This window comes from Stenella coeruleoalba, assembly GCF_951394435.1.
Source record: "Stenella coeruleoalba genome assembly, chromosome: 2".
Taxonomy (NCBI): Eukaryota; Metazoa; Chordata; class Mammalia; order Artiodactyla; family Delphinidae; genus Stenella; species Stenella coeruleoalba.
The window spans coordinates 36,233,404-36,249,658 of NC_137147.1; the positions used below are offsets into that span (position 1 = coordinate 36,233,404).

Here is a 16,255-nt window from a genome sequence, read left to right on the forward strand (position 1 = left end):
GCCACTTCTGTGTCTCTCTCCCGAGGTGACTCGGAGATGCTTTGTTTTTCCTCTCTGGCACCATCGGTTCTAGTGTTTTCTCTGGCCTACAGCATCCCACCCCACCCAGCGTGCGGAAGCGTCCGCTCGCCTGGAAACCGGGTCTGGCCAGGAGGTGTCGGTGGGCTGGGGTGGCAGCTTGCCTGTTGATTACAGTCCCTGTAACGTGCGAGCCATGGGACTGCGGGCTGCGCCCCGCCAGCATTGCCCGGTCCGCCTGGACCACACCAGGTTTGCAAACAGAAACGGAGACACCGAGCCCTCAGGCTGGGGGCGCGGGTCTCGGGCCCAGTGCCCACCCGAGCCCTCCCAGCGTCTGTTCTTACTACCATCCAGGAGAAGCCCCGGAGGACGCTTTCTAACAGCAGCCCCCGGGAACAAATGTCCCTCCCAAATCCGCCGCAGCGGGGGCGCACTGCCGGGGCGCCAGCTTTGCCTACCCTATGGCCTAAGCGTGTCTTTTAATATATTTTAAAAACCTGACTGTATACAGTGGGGACGCAGGGCGGGAAAGACTGGAGGGCTCATGTTCGTGGCCAGACTCGCCGCTCTGGGCGAACGAATTAGGCCGGAGCTGCAAAGCCAAATCCTTTCCCCGCTGCAGGGGGCTCGGGGTAGCGCGCGGTGAGGGGCGGTGAGCAGCTATGGGGGCGCTGCGGCCGGCTCTGGCCTCTGGCGGCTCGGGCTCATGCAGTCCGGAGGGGGCGGAGGCCGGCCCGGGGAGCCGGGCGGAGGCCGGGCAGGTGGCCCCGGGCTTGGAGGCTGATTGGCAGGTGCGGGAGTGGGTGGGGAAGGCGGGGGCTGGGCCTGGCTCTGCGGGAGGCTGCGGCCCCGCCTCCCCGCCCCCGCCGCGGGACTATCTGGTCCCGGCAGCAGCGATGTCCCCCGGCAGGAATGTCCCTCCTCAGATAATGTTATTTATATCTCTGGGCGGGTCCGCGGCTCGGCAGCACCAGGCGCCCGGCGGCCGCTGTGCCAGGAGCCCTGCGCTGCCCTCCTCCCCCTGCGCCGCCGCCGCTGCCACCCCCGGGCTCGGGGTGGCCGCCGCTACAGCCCCAGCGCAGGTGAGTCCCGGGAGGGCCCGGCGGCCAGAGGGAGCTGGGTGCGGGTGCGGAGGCGCGAGGCAGGGGCGCGCGGCGCGAGCGCAGCGGAGGCGCTGGGCCCAGGGGGCGCGTGACGCACGGGGCCCAGGGGACCGGGTGGGGACCCAGCCCTGGGTGCCGGGCGTAGAGCCCGTGGGAGGCCCTGGCGGCTGCGGCAGCTATCGCCCCGGGGCGCGGGAATCCTCGTGGACTTCGGCGGCGCTTGGCAAGCTGGGCGCTTGCTTTGGAGAGCCGGATCCTGGAGCGTCGCCCGGGGGCGCTGGGAGGGCGGTGAGGGGGGTGCGTGTTCTGGTCCCGGGCTGCCTCCTCCAGGACCCCGGCGTGGGGACGAAGGGGGTTCTGCTTCAAGCCTGTCGGACCTCCGCGCTGCCCTCTCTGCCGGGTTCCTCAGCCCTGGGGCCGCTCAGATTCTCTTCTGGGGAACTTGTCTGCGCGCTCCCCGGCAGCCCTGCGCCCAGGCAGGGAGGACAGGGCGGCGGAGGGGCCGGGTCCCCGAGCGTTGGGAACGACGCGGAGAGTGGCCGGGTGCAGCCCCAAGAATGAGAGATCAGCGTGCCCCAAGCCATCCTCCAAGGACCCCCACCCTTCCTCTCCCAAAGAGTTCCGCTTCTCCAAGCTGCTACGGTCCACTCTACTCTCCCTTGCCTCACGGGTTCCTCCTTCTCCGACAACTTGGCCCTGAGAAATAGCAGAAAGTGGGAGAAATAACAGGAGCTTTAAAACAATCCCCAACTCCCACCAGTTCGCCCAGACGTCCAAAGGTGGGGAAGTAGCGGCAGGCTTGAGTACCGTTTCCGTGACAACGAGCCCCAGGTAGGGTCTTGATTTACAGCCTATTAATATCCAAACCACTATTTTCAGTGAGGAATTAGAGGCACCAGGAGTTAATAGTAACGCACTTAAATCACTGAAGGAAAATGAAAAGAAACCACAGTTTTGTAAGCATCAGATGGTGGAGGGGGGTGGGTGGGTGGTGGATATATAGTGACAGTGTTTTTGCACCAGAACTCCTGTGAGGAGAGGCTAGGCTGTCACTTCCAGGTAGCAGGCAGCCTTGCAAAGTCCACAGCCTTGAGTTAGTCACGATCTATACTTGAATTCCTAAGGAAAGTGATTCAGGCGGCTCTTGAATGAGAGGAGTGTGCAAATCAAAAAAATTTAGGCACCTCTGTACTATCCACTAACCGATTCTTAATTTCAAAGGTGGTACCAAATTTTATTCTAGAATTCCTTCTTTGACCACCCTCTGATCCTATGACCTAGGGCAGGTCATTTCCTATTCCAGTATCAGACTTTAACTCTTTTGCTAGGAGCCGTGGGTTCCAGAGTGTCTTGGGAAACTCTTTTTTGGAAGTGCAAAATGTTTAAGTGTACTGAATGCTCAGTACCCAACACAGCTAGGCTTGTACTTGCCCAGAGGCTGTGGGCTAGTTAGAAAAAGGAATATTAGGCTCACACTGAAGAAGAGCCCACCAGCCTTGAAGCTAACTGACTCCTCAGATGTGGGTCATTTATACAGAACTTTATCAAATCCTAGCATAAAGTACAGCTGAAAGACATAAGCCCTACATTACAAACACATGGCCTTTAGACCCCCCCCCCCCCCCTTAGCTGTTGCCCTTCTCTTTATCGGTGGTCCAGTCACAATGATTGGGGATGAGCCAGTCCTGTTAATCCCCAATTCTCAGAAGACAGTCTGTTCATGGAATTGAAAGCACCCCAAACCTCCCAGGCATCCAGGGATGGGCCTTGTAGCACAGGCGTATCAAGTTTTCCTGAGTGGCTTGCCCAGCTGAGAGCTGGGATACCACTTTTTGCTCTGGTCATTGCTTCTCCCAAGTGTTCTGAAGGTGTCTTTTAGCAAAATACCTCCTAGATGGTTAGCTTCGGAGTAGGTAAAGGTGTGGCAGGAGGCAGACTCTCCTATATGACAAACTAAAAATGACTATTTTAGGCAAACTAGCTGTGAATGAAAGTTTTGAAGTAGAGTCAGAATCTGATGGTTCTGCCACAGTTCTGGAAACAGGCTTGTTTTTGGTAAATAAAAATAACAGTAGCTTGCTTTCTTTCTTTCCTTCTTTTTCTGTCTTTTACATACCAGTGCCTAGCCTGGTGCCTGGCTGGTGGTGCACACTCAGTTAATCTTTGTTGAATGAATGAGGGAATGAGTAAATGAATGCTCAGTGTTTTCTTTGTATTGTCCTATTCAGTTGTCACAATTACTCTTCAAGGTAGCTCATATAATCAACATTTTACAAGTGAGGAAACAGGTTCAAGGAGATTAAGTAATTTCCCTCACATCACTCAGTTGATGAGAGGTGAGGCTGGGATTCAAACTCACCTGTTCAGTTCCACCCTCTTTTAAGGTTCAGAAGTCAGCAGGGGATATAGAAGTATAAATTGGAAAGTTTGGTTATAGGATTGTCTCTTAGCGTCACAATCTTTCACTCTCAAGGCCTCAGGTAATAATTCTGCCTATATCAAAGAAGCTTTAAAAATATTGCTAAAGGTATTGGACACTTCCTTGCTCAGAGGTACTTACCCATGCCCATTATGTGCAGGTCATTGTTTCAAGGACAGAACTGTAATTTTGGCAGTAGTCAAAGCATGGATTTTTTGAAAACAGATTTTCCTTTCAGTCGTGGAATTGGCCAGGAGGGCTTGATGATGCATGGGGACAGCGTGATAGGACGGAGGATGACTATAAAAAATTCATGAGGCAAACGTTATTGAACTGGGAAGGGACCTTGGAAGTCATTGAGTCTAGCCTTCTATTTGCGTAGCTACTTGCTTAAAGGTGAGACCGAACTGTAATTTACCTGGTCAATTATGTGCAGTGGTGGTACGTGCCTTCCATGCTTCTCACCATTCTAGACCATTTCTTTCCTGTCTCTCTCTCTCAAGGCCAGTATTGGGTTTATTTCCTGAAGTTCTGCCTAATATTAAACCACTGACATTTTCTTTCCTTTGAGGGAGGTTGTGAGAGGATATATTTTAATATCCAATACTTTCATCCTAGTGAAATCTTAAAAAGGTATTGGAGATAGGAGAGAAGACATCAGGAGTATTCAACTCTAAACTGTTCCATAACCTCCCCATTGCCTGTTAGGTGTACAGATGTATGCATTTTTACACAACAGGTATCTTGAGACAATACAGATTTTAAGACAGATAATTATGTAGCATTTCTGGAGCAATGGAGAAGGAAAAGACTTTAGGGAATTATTGGGACTGTCAAATACCTGTTTTAATCTAAGCCCAGTCACTAAATTGCTCTTGAAGTATATCATTCCAAGTTTCAAATTCAAAAGCAAAATTATACTCTCCATTCAAGACCTGAAATGGTAGAAACATAACCAGTGGGAAGTTTAAAGTGATATAAAGTACATTTCTTCATAATTTTTTTAAATAAAAAAATAATTTAAAAAAATTAATAACCTTGACCTGCAGATTAACAATTATCAATTGACTTGGGAAGATCAAGAATGAAAATAACTGCTGTGTGGGCTGATGAGAAATTTGACTTTGGAATGAGGACTGGCAGGGAGGTTCAGGGATACTGGGTTCTGAAATCACGTGGCTATATCACTAGTTGAAAATTACTGTGGAAAGAAGTATTTTACCTTAAACGTAGTTTATATTGACTCAGTGTTTTACAGACTGCTGTTTGGTTACTCGTCTACTTTAGATAAGAAATCTGGGGAGGAAGAGTAAATGCAGTGGTCTGTGTGCTAAGATCATCACGGAGCATTTACCGGGTTATCACAGAGAGACGGTTTTTCCTCTGACAACCCCAGAGGTGAGGATCACCTGTTTTTAGAGATGGAGATGGTGATCGAGGGAAGGTGTCGGAGGCAGTCAGGAGAGCTCACTGTCAGGTCTGGCTCCACTCACTGAATTGTCAACTCCCCTTGGTAAATATTTAGAAAATCTCATAGCATATTTCCCTTTGTTGCTGTGCTTATTTCTTAACTCACAGTCAAGCAATCCACGTTCTTCCATTTTCATCTCGCCTTAGCTGACTATCAAACCACCAGGGGATTCGCAGCCTTCCAGCTCACACAGTCTTCGAGGTAGTCATAGACAGAAAATGCTTCTTCAGTGGATTGCTAGCTAGCTTATGACATTCCCAGGGCTCCTTTTCATCTTTCTCTTTCCTTCTCCTGATGGCTGGAGATATTACAAAGCCGTCGTGTCTTCGTACCTCAACGAGGCCTTTTCAGGCTGTGCCGTAATGTTTAATTTCTACATTATACCTGTGGAGACCCGGCCAAGAGTATAATTACAAGGGCAATTAAAATCCAGACATATATCATGTTAGCAGTGGGGGCAAAAGTGGGACTTCCTTTCTTCCTTTCATTTTAATGCTGTAAATTTAGCAACTGAAAAGGTACAGGGCTAGGAAAAAAAAAATAGAGTTTGCATTGAACTGGGATCAGATCATCCAGGATATTTATGAAAAGAATAACAGGGCACCTTGACAGCTAAAGAACAATGATTCCTTTGAATTATAGTCAATTCAAGAGTTTCCTCCAGGGGCTTCTCTGGTGGCACAGTGGTTAAGAATCCACCTTAACCAATGCAGGGGACACGGGTTCGAGCCCTGGTCCGGGAAGATCCCACATGCCGTGGAGCAACTAAGCCAGTGTGCCACAGCTACTGGGCCTGCTCTCTAGAGCCCGCGAGCCACAACTACTGAGCCCGCCTGCCACAACTACTGAAACCCGCGCACCTAGAGCCCGTGCTCTGCAACAAGGGAAGCTGCCACAATGAGAAGCCCGCACACCACAGCGAAGAGTAGCCCCCGCTCGCAGCAACTAGAGAAAGCCCACGTGCAGCAACAAAGACCCAACTCAGCCATAAATAAATAAATAAAAGAGTTTCCTCCAGCATGAAAGGGAGAAACTTGGATAATCCTGAAAATGAATAAGTTGAAAACCATTTCCATTTATACCAGACTTAAATATGGGTGTGTCTCACTAGCGAATTCAAAGCACCTCAAATAAAATTAAGCACACCTTAAACACATAACTTATGAGGACTGGAAAGAGGCCACTAGCTTCATTCTGTCCCTCTGCTCAGTTCTTGCCTGTTTCTAGAAGCCTCCTAGGAGTCTTCAATCAGCTTCACCTTACAGAATATTTCCTCAGGGGTAGAAGAGGAAGAAAAGGCCTTTCATAACACTTACTCCAAGCCATAAGTCATAGGGAGCTAGAGCTGGAGAGGCCTGAGAGAGCCATATTCTGAAAGAACAGACACTGGCCACCTACTGTATGCATTACCCTGTTATATGTTGAGGACACACAACATCCGATGGAGACCCACTGGTCCGGTGGGAGAAAGGACTTGCAAACAAGCAGTGATTCGGGGCGCCCTGATTTTTCTCAGGGCGCCTGAGAAAAAGCCCACAGGGGGAAGCATCTGATTCAGGCTGGAGAGTGTCTAGGATTTTCCTGATGGAAGAAGGGAGGATGGGTGAGGGTGGGGCCCTAGGCACATAGCCTGGCATAGACATGCAATAGATCATGATTAGATTAGGGAATGAGGAGTAGTTCTCTGTGGTTGGAGTACAGGCCACAGCACAGGAATGGGCTGAAGGTGTGACCCTAAAAATGGTTTGGGTTCAGTTTGTGAAGAAGTTTGAACCATTGAAGGTTCAAGCTGAAATCAGTGAATGTTTTGAGCAGGGGAGGGATCTGATCAGATCCTTGTTTAGACAAAGCTCACCAGCAAAAGAGAAGGGAATGTGAACTAGAGATCAGCCAGTACAAGTTGATGACCACACATGATGTATGGTCCACTTAGTTTTCAGGAGGCCTTTGTAAGTGCATCATCTCATTTTATTCTACAATGACCATGTGAAGAAACAGGGAACATGTCATCATTCCTGCTTTATAGTCAAAGAAACAGGATCAGAAACATATAATGATTTGCCCAAGGCCCCTGAATTTGTAGTAGAACTTGACTTTGACCCAGTTTCCTAGTTCCAAGGCTGGGGCTTTGTCTAGACCTTTTCCATGGAATAATTGAATATTCTGGGCCTTCTGGGTGAGACAGTGATTGCTTTCTTTCTTCAGCAGAATTTTCAGTCTAAGTTCATTGGTCCTGGAAAAAGGGAGGAGGAAAGTTGTTACCGTATTTACTCTTTAGACACAAAACCTTAAGGATGGCCCTCCAGCCTGTACAGAGATGATGTTGCAAAGTATGACTTAATGTCAAGCATACATGTGGATTCCCAGCATGCTGTAGATAAGCAATGGACTTATATGGCTGTCAGTTGATGTTTTGGGTTTTTCATTCTCTTATCCCAAATTTACTGGGCATTGTTATGCATATGCCTCATTTGGGGCTTCAAAAACCTCTTTTTGTCCAGTGATCTTGGGTGCCTTGATTTGTGCTTACTTCAGTCTTCAACAAATATTTATTGAGCTCTCATTTATTTGCCAGGCATATTCTAGACCTAGGGGATATAGCAGTGAAGATGGTAAAAAAAAAAAAGTCTGACGTCATGGAGCACATTCTAGTTGGGTGAGGCGAGTACAAAACAACGACAAATGACAGATGAGTATCTATCATACTTTCAGGTGATATAAAGAAAAAATAGTGCAAAGGGAAAGAGAGGGAGGTGGTTCTAGAAGTTGATGTAGGATGGCTGGGAAAGGCCTCTCTGATGAGTTTTCATTTGACTAGAGACACAAATGAAGCGAGGTGGGGGAACAGGGACGTTTGGGGGAAGAGATTCAGGTTGAGTGAATCTCTCAACCTGAATTGGTTGAGATGAAGGCCCAAAGATGGGGTCACTGCTGTGTCCAAGGAGTGGGCAGGAAGCCAGTGTGACTGGCGTGTTGGGAGCCAGCGGGGAGCACAGGATGTGATGTTGGGGAGGAAACTGGGTCTGGATCATGCAGGCTTTGAGGCCAGGCGACAACTTTGGGTCTTAGCCATATGACAGGAAGTCACAGGAAGTTGTGGGCAGGGGAGTGACTTCTTCAGATTGGCATTTTAGGAGGATCTTTCTGGCTGTCCTGTGGAAGATTGATTGTATGGGACAAGAGTGGAAGCAGGGAGTGGAATGAAAGCTACTGTAAGTGGTCCAGGTAGAGATGGTGGACCAGGGTGAGGGTGGTAGGTTTGGTGACATGCAGCTGGCTTCTGGATAAATCTTTAAGGTAGAGTTGATGGAACTTGGATATAGAAGATGGGAGAAAAAGAATAAGTCAAGGATGATTCAACTGGTTTTGCTCTGAGCTACTAGAAGGATGAAAAACCCACTTACTGAGATGGGGATATGTCTTATCAAATACACTGTGGGCTACTATTTTTGATTTTTGTTTTCACTGGGGAGTTCGTTTGGAATAGACTCAGGCAGATACACCAAAAAGGTGTTTTATTATGAGTAGCTCATCTGTTTGTTTTGAGGTAAAGCCTCAGATGTGGAGTTAGTTCTTTGTGCTTTGTTCCATTACTTTTAGGTCATTCTCACAACATCTCACTATATGTGATAGAGATTAAGATATGGTACAGGGCTTCCCTAGTGGTGCAGTAGTTGAGAGTCCGCCTGCCGATGCAGGGGACGCGGGTTTGTCCCCGGTCCGGGAAGATCCCACATGCCGCGGAGCGGCTGGGCCCGTGAGCCATGGCCGCTGAGCCTGCGCGTCCGGAGCCTGTGCTCTGCAACGGGAGAGGCCACAACAGTGAGAGGCCTGCGTACTGCAAAAAAAAAAAAAGATATGGTACAAACAAGATTGAGATACATGTCCATTTTTGTAATTAGAAATGTCTTGAATTTGCTGATTAGAGCCCACTTTTTAACACTATCTGGTTGTCATTTTTAAAAGAACTTTTAAAATTATAAAATGAATTCACGCACATGGTTGAGAAGTGTATCCACATTGTACAAGGTATACAATGAAAAGTCAAAGTCTTCCTTCCCCTACCTCCAGTCCTACTCCTAAAAAGTTACCAATGTCAGCAGTTTCCTGTGTATCCTTCAAGAAAAATTCAGTGCATCTATAAGCATATGGCCTGACACATTTTAAAGTCCTGACTTTAACCTAACAAAAGCATGTGTTCGGTTTCATTTTTTGTGACTCAGTGGCCCTCAGGTATACACTTCAATGGGCCGGAATCCAACTTTCTACCAATTAAGGTTCTCCCTCTCCAAAGCCACCGCACATGGGAACATCGTGTTCATCATACAGTGCCCCTTCTCAGAAACCTACAGTGGTTCCTCTGTGGGTAGAGGCGGAAATCCAAACTCAGAAAATGACTTTTTAAAAGCTATTGTAATCTGGCTCCCATCTCTTTCTACCCTTCTCTCTTACCACTTCCCATTACAAACCCACTACTTGAACCAGGGTCATCTGCTTCTACTTACTGAGTCCTGAACATTTCTCCCAAAGTCTTTTGCATCAGTCTTCCTGGAACACTCCAGCCCCCAGTCATCTCTCCCTTCTCCAAGTTTGTTAAAGGGCTAGTTACAAATACTACTTAATTGAACATAATCATAGACTTCTTTTATTGTCATTTAACTTTTCTTGTGTCTATTATTTGTTCAACTAGACAGTTCTTAAGAGCAAGAACTGATTTAAGAATTGCAGTCACAGGTCTTACATAAAGCTCGGCCTAATGCTTTTGCACATAGAAGTTCAACTAGTAATTTTTGGAATGTGCACTTTGACAGTCATTCCCTAGCGGGGTGATGCTGTTACACGGGGATTATTTTAATTAAAACTTGTCAGATGATGGCTGCCAAAAAGGCCACCTTCTTAGTGGTTTACAAAGATGTCCATTCCCAGGGAATGGTAACTGGACGCTGCTCCTTTGGATAAAGAACTTTCTGATACGCCTGGCCTCAGTCTCTTGTCCCTTCCTCAGATGGCATTGCATCTAAATGTCAGAAACGGGGTGTTTTTATTTGCTTCTAAGTGATGTAGAACAGGCATTTAATGAGCATGGCAACCATTCGAATTTTAAAAATTGTTTTAAATTATGATAAGTATGTGTAACATAAAAGTTTCCTTTTTAACTATTTGAAGTGCTCAGTTCAGTGGCGTAAGTATGTGCTCATTGTTGTGTAGCCACATCATCACTGCCACGTCCAGAACTTTTTTTTTTTTTTTTTTTTTTTGCGGTACGCGGGCCTCTCACTGTTGTGGCCTCTCCCGTTGCGGAGCACAGGCTCCGGACGGGCAGGCTCAGCGGCCATGGCTCACGGGCTCAGCCGCTCCACGGCATGTGGGATCTTCCCAGACCGGGGTGTGAACCCGTGTCCCCTGCATCGGCAGGCGGACTCTCAACCACTGCGCCACCGGGGAAGCCCCAGAACATTTTTCATCTTCCAAAACTCAAACTCTGTGCCCACTGAGCACTAACTCCCACTAACACTCCACAGCACCTGGCAATCCCCACTCTACTTTCTGTCTCTATGCATCTGACCACTCTAGGTACCTCAGGTAAGCAGAATCGTATCATATTTGTCTTTAGTGACCGGCTTATTTCACTTAGCATAATGTTTTCAAGGTTCGTCCACGTTGTGGCATGTGTCAGAATTTCCTTCCTTGTTAAGGCTGGGTAATATTCCATTGTATGTATTTTTCACATTTTGTTTATCCGTTCATCCATTGATCGGCACCTGGGCTGCTTCCCCTCTTGGCTGTTGTGAATAATGATGCTATGAACGTGGATATACAAACATCTCTTCAACATCCTGCTTTCACTTCTTTTGGGTATATACTCAGAAGGGTACTCCATTATATGGCTGGATCTGTCTATTTTTGACTTTTTGAGAAACCAAGCCATGCAATTTTAAAATTTCTCCCTGATATTTGTTGTTTTCAAAGGGAAGGGCAAAATCTATTAACATCCTCACCTTGGGGACCAAACTGAACTTGAAAATTGTTCCTTTGAGAACACTATCTTGAGGGGGTAGTTTGTCATCAAAGTTCTTGAATTTGTCCCTGTGTTAGTAACTATTTTTAAACGCTAGACTTTTAGAGGACAGGCAGGAGATGTTTAATTTGCTTGTAGAACATGTAGCCCAAACTCAGGTGGGAAGAGTGTAAATATTACATGATGATTATTTCAGCCAAAATAACTCCTTGAGCTGAATGACAAGAGTTTGGGTTGCTTCCAACTCCTTTTCTCTTGCTGTTTGCCCTTGGGCAAAGAACCTTCTTTTTCTGACTTTTTCAGGTGCGTGTGTGTGCGTGTGTGTGTGTGTGTGTGTGTGTGTGTGTGTGTGATGGCACCTTAATATTTATTATTATCCTTAAAATTTCTTCACAGATTTCCTTGTAATGACTGTTACTTCATCTTTGTAGCCTGGCCTGACAGCCCTTCTCCTTCTCCAGGTCCTGGGGTAGCACCGAGTGCTTCCTCCTGAATATTTCTGAGCACCTTTCTCATTCCTTTGTTACAACAAGGATCATCTTGTTTTGCAATTGTGCACTTGCCTTCTAAACCTTTAGGCTGTGCTTCTTGTGATGGGGAACTGGGTCTTACTCTTTTTTTTTTTTTTTAATTAATATTCCCAGCACCTAGAGTCATGCTTGGTACGTAGAGGGGAGTGGCTCAAAAATAGTTATTGATTAAAAAAGTAAAGACTAAATGAAACATTATTATAATAATTGCACAATTAGAATAATGAGTTATTATAATAAGTCAACATTTATTATGTGATGGCACTATGCTGAGAGCTTTTATATGTATTTGTTATTTCGATTATCCTAATTAGAGAGATAAAAAAATCAGGCTTAGAGAAGTTTAATTCCCCCAAATTGCATACCTAGAAGATCAAAGCTGGACTTGAACCCTGGCGTATATTCTAGAGTGCTTGCTTGGACTCACCACGCCTACCGTATTTGGCTGGACATCAATATTCCACGGCTCTCAATTCTAAGAGTTTCTTTTGTTCTTTTATCCTGCATCTTTACTGATCTGAAATTAGAGAGGTAATTATTTGTATACCTTTATGTGTTGCTTTATATTTTCAATGATTTAACCTAATAGGCTTGAATCCCCTGATTAGCTGTTAATAAATAATGGATGTTCTGAATCCTATTTCCGAAACAGTTCTTTGACATCTGAGGATGAAGGTGCTAATGAGTACTGTACAATATACCCACTGTCATAAGGCAGCTCCCCCTATCGCTGTACTAAAACTGCTTTCAAAGGGGTCTGATACTGTCAAATGTGATGACCTCCATCTAGACCCAAGTCCCAGGTTCCCTGCAATATTTGACTATTAACCACTCTTGCTTTGAAACTATGCCCTCCCTTGGCTTCCTTTTTCTCCTCCCAGCTTGCTTACTATTGCTTCTTTCTGCTTTTTTTGTTCCTTCCTCGCTACCAGTTTTTAATTGTTGAGGTTGCCAGTGCATCTAAACCCTTATCTCTAGCCCCAGTCTCCCGTCTCAGTTCCAGGCTGCTTTAGAGCTGTGTACTAGCTGACTTCATTTGGTTGTAACAAGAGGTTTCAAACTCACCATGTAGCAATAGGACCTCTTGGCCCCCTTCTTCACCCCCAAACCTGCCCTTCTGCCCTTTCTTACAGCTGGGCTCATGTTGTCACCACCCTCCCAATCAAGAATCTCAGCAACTTTTGTGGTTATTCTTCTTTTCACACTTCCACATCCTGTTGGCTGCCGGCTCCTTACATTTTTTCTCTAAAAATGTCAATTTAGTTCCTTTCTTTCAATTTCCACTGTCCCTATTCGTATCCTATGTTTGAATAATTGGCCTTCAGTCTCTATCTTTCTAACCCATCTTACTCCCGATCTCAGAATTATTTTTAAAAACATGAGTCTGACTGAGTCATTCAACTGCTTTAAAACCCTTTAATCATTCCCCGTTGCCCCCAAATAAACTTTAAACAGGTAGGAAGGGACCTTCACAACCTGTTCCAACCTCCTTTCCAGGCTTCATTCTCTCTCTGTTTACCCCACATTGGATGCTTATGACTGTTTAAACTTGGGGTGCGTTTTCATGCCTCCATGACTTTGCTTCTGTTGCTTTCTAGGGCTGGAATATCTTTTTGCCTTTCCTCAGCCGTGAACTCTTACACAAATGTCCCTAAAGTCCCTGATCAAACATAACTGCTTTGATGCTTTCCCTCTCCCCTAACCCAGGAAGACACTACACTCTCCTCTGAGCTCTTACGCTGTCACTTTTCACGTGGTACCCTGGCTGGCCGTATACAGGCGTGACTCTCCTTCAGATTATGAGTTCCTCGAAGAAGGGACATTTGTCTGGTGCCCACGGGGGAGCTGGTGCCTAACTCAGGGTCTGGCTCATGGGCGGTGCTCAAGAAGTGTTGGTTGAATTGGGTGATAGGGGAAGTTTCAAGAATATTCAACACTGAAAATAATCCCCCACATTCTGACCTATAGACAATTATGAAGAAGGGTTAATGGGAGACACACGCTGTTGACGGGTTTGGGGTAGGGAGTGGAGAGGTATGCTTTAGACCTGAGGAGGCTATCTTCCCACCTCTGTATTCCCCAATTGCTTTCCGTTTAGCAGAGGGGAAAGTAACTGCCGACTTTTAACTTACATCATCAGAATATGTCTAGTGCTAGAAAAATTTAGTTATTCATCGAGAATACAGTCACTCCCACCTCATTTTTCAGTGAATGTTTGAGGCTGACCCTCAGAATGCAGCTATGAAAGGCTCTTTGAGTGGGTGTTGTCAGAGCAATATACACGAGATTTGCTTTATAATAGTGAAGAGTTAGAAAAACATTTCAGAAAAAAAGACCCTCAAATTCCTGTAGAGAGGTTTCATTTTTTTCTAGGTGCATTTAACCTTTTTTGTTTGTTTGTTTGTGCTTAAGGCATGTCAACATAGAGACTACCTTGTAAAATACTACAGTGCTTGTTTCTTGGTATGTTCTGCCCTGCTTTTTGCCTTACCCGGGCAAGATGTGAGTTTCACCAGTGGCTGGACTCCCCAGCATACTGCTGGCTCAGGCCTTTGAGAGTGTTTTGTTTCTTTCAACAAAACTCTCTGTCATGGACACACTCCCACTGCAATCCAACCGCTCTCTTCTTTTGCTGTGTTCTGTGCCCAGTGGTTGATAGGAGCTGGGTTTTAGCTTCCAAAGGCAGTGAGCAGGGCTGCTAGGCCTTTATAAACATGTGCAGGGGTTCTGAGATGAACTGATAAACGGAAGGCCCTCAAAAGGCTGTGGACGCATGTGCCCGGTAAAAAGAGGGGCAGAGGACAAAGTTAGGTCTCATGCGGGGGACCTGAGGGGAAAGAAACAAAGGAGGGGACTCAGGCAAGATAACTGAAGGCCCCAGAGAGTCCTGAGGGGCATAAGGAGGCCAGTGATGAGCACACAGCAGTCAGCAAACTTGATCCAGAGGTGACATTGAGCGTGGGGTCAACTAATAGCGGCTTCTAGAAGGTCTAGATAGAATGCCATGGATGCCAGTGGTCACTATCCCATCTCAAGGATTCCTAGTTGCCATTGTAAAGGTTACCAGCAGGCTGACTACTGGTTAAGTGGCCTGGCTGCGTGCTTTTCGAGTGAACAAGCCTTTTTATTTTATTTTCGGGAATGATTTACTTTGTATTATGTTAGCTGTGGTCTGGTCTCTGTCTTCCCATTTAAAATCTAGGCTATTGCTGGTGGGGTCAGTGTCTCAGGCTCTTCCTTTCTCTGCAAGGTGGATGTTGCATTCTGTACGTGCTTTCTGCAACTGTTGGGAATCTCGATGCCCAGACATTTAAAATCTGAAGCAGGAGAGTCCCTCACGGTGGAAAGTTATCAGAAGAATGGATGTGTTTACAGGCACAGAGAGTGAGACCCTGTGTTAGAACCAGAGCACACTGCTCTGGGGTAGGAAGTAGGTACCCTCTGCAAGGCAGGGACCCAACACCCGTGAGGACAAACGAGGTCACTTGCATTCAAAGCTGTGTGAAACCACTTTGCCAGGAGACTGGAAAAATACTCGACCAGCAGCAGGTCGTTGGGTGAGCTGGTGGGTGCGGAGTAGAGCAGGTAAGTCAGTACCGTGCCCTCAGTGTAGCAACTCCATCGGCAGCCCCGGTTTAGCTGCTCTCACTGCTTCTGACCCAGAAAACGCTCAGAAAATGACTGCAGTGAAACACATCTTCAAGGTGAAGCTTTCAGTCCAGGTGGGGGAGGGATGTGGAGTTGATCCCAAGGGTTCAATACTTACCTCGTAAATGTGCTGGGAGCCAGCTTTGTTTATGCTCTGACCCAGAGGAAGTCACTTTACATCTCGCCCTGTTTCCACCAGCAACGAGTGCCTTCTGCTTGTTTTGCATAAGCCTTGCACCTCCTCTGCGGAAGAGGCAGGGAATGAAGTGGGAGCTATAAAACTCCTGGCGTCATAAATCTTTGCAAAAACAGCAGTCTAGTGAGCAGCGTGTTTGGCTGGCAAGTAATCATCACAGTCTATACTTGGTCTCTCTGCCTGTGAAATGGTGGGAATGCTTTCTCATTGAAATGTAAAGGAGGTCAAAATGAAATAGCATATGAGTTTTCCTTTTTAAAAACCTGATGCTTAAAGCATCAAAACAACTCAAAGAGAGATGTCCTATGGGTAAAAGGTACTCTCTGAGCACCTTGCAGACATCATCTTATAACCTAGAAATTTTCTCTGAAGAGTATCTGGTTCAACTCGCCTTTTTGTTTTGAACCAATAAGGGAGATCCGCAGAGGGGAGCTGATTTGCCTAAGGTTGCAAAGTTAGTTAGTTGCAGGGCTCCAGGTAGAACCTGGGGCTCTTGATCTATGGCCCAGTCCTACCTCTCTCTCTGCCTCTCCCCCTCATATGTATATATATGTATGTTGTGGTTGCTTTTTGTACTATACTACAACTTGCCCTTTTCATTTAATGATGAGACACTTTGGATGTCTATCTATATCAGATTATTAGATTGCCCTCTTTCATTCTTCTTCTTTTTTTTTTTTTTGTCTGCATTGGGTCTTCGTTGCTGCGCGCGGGCTTTCTCTAGTTGCAGGACCGGGGGCTACTCTTCGCTGTGGTGCGCGGGCTTCTCATTGCGGTGGCTTCTCTTGTTGCAGAGCACAGGCTTTAGGTGCGCAGGCTTCAGTAGTTGTGGCACGCGGGTTCAGTAG

At 46.5% G+C, this 16,255-nt stretch overlaps 1 protein-coding gene across 2 annotated transcripts in view; it reads left to right on the forward strand.

Moving 5' to 3' along the window:
• The first annotated feature begins 895 nt into the window (after positions 1-895).
• The window catches only part of SPTB (spectrin beta, erythrocytic), a 121,172-nt gene continuing 105,812 nt past the window's right edge, over positions 896-16,255 (forward strand). For both annotated transcript variants that reach the window (XM_079914756.1, XM_079914755.1), the window contains exon 1: positions 896-1,103. The gene's annotated coding sequence lies outside the window, so the exon portion shown is untranslated. The remainder of the gene's footprint in view (positions 1,104-16,255) is intronic.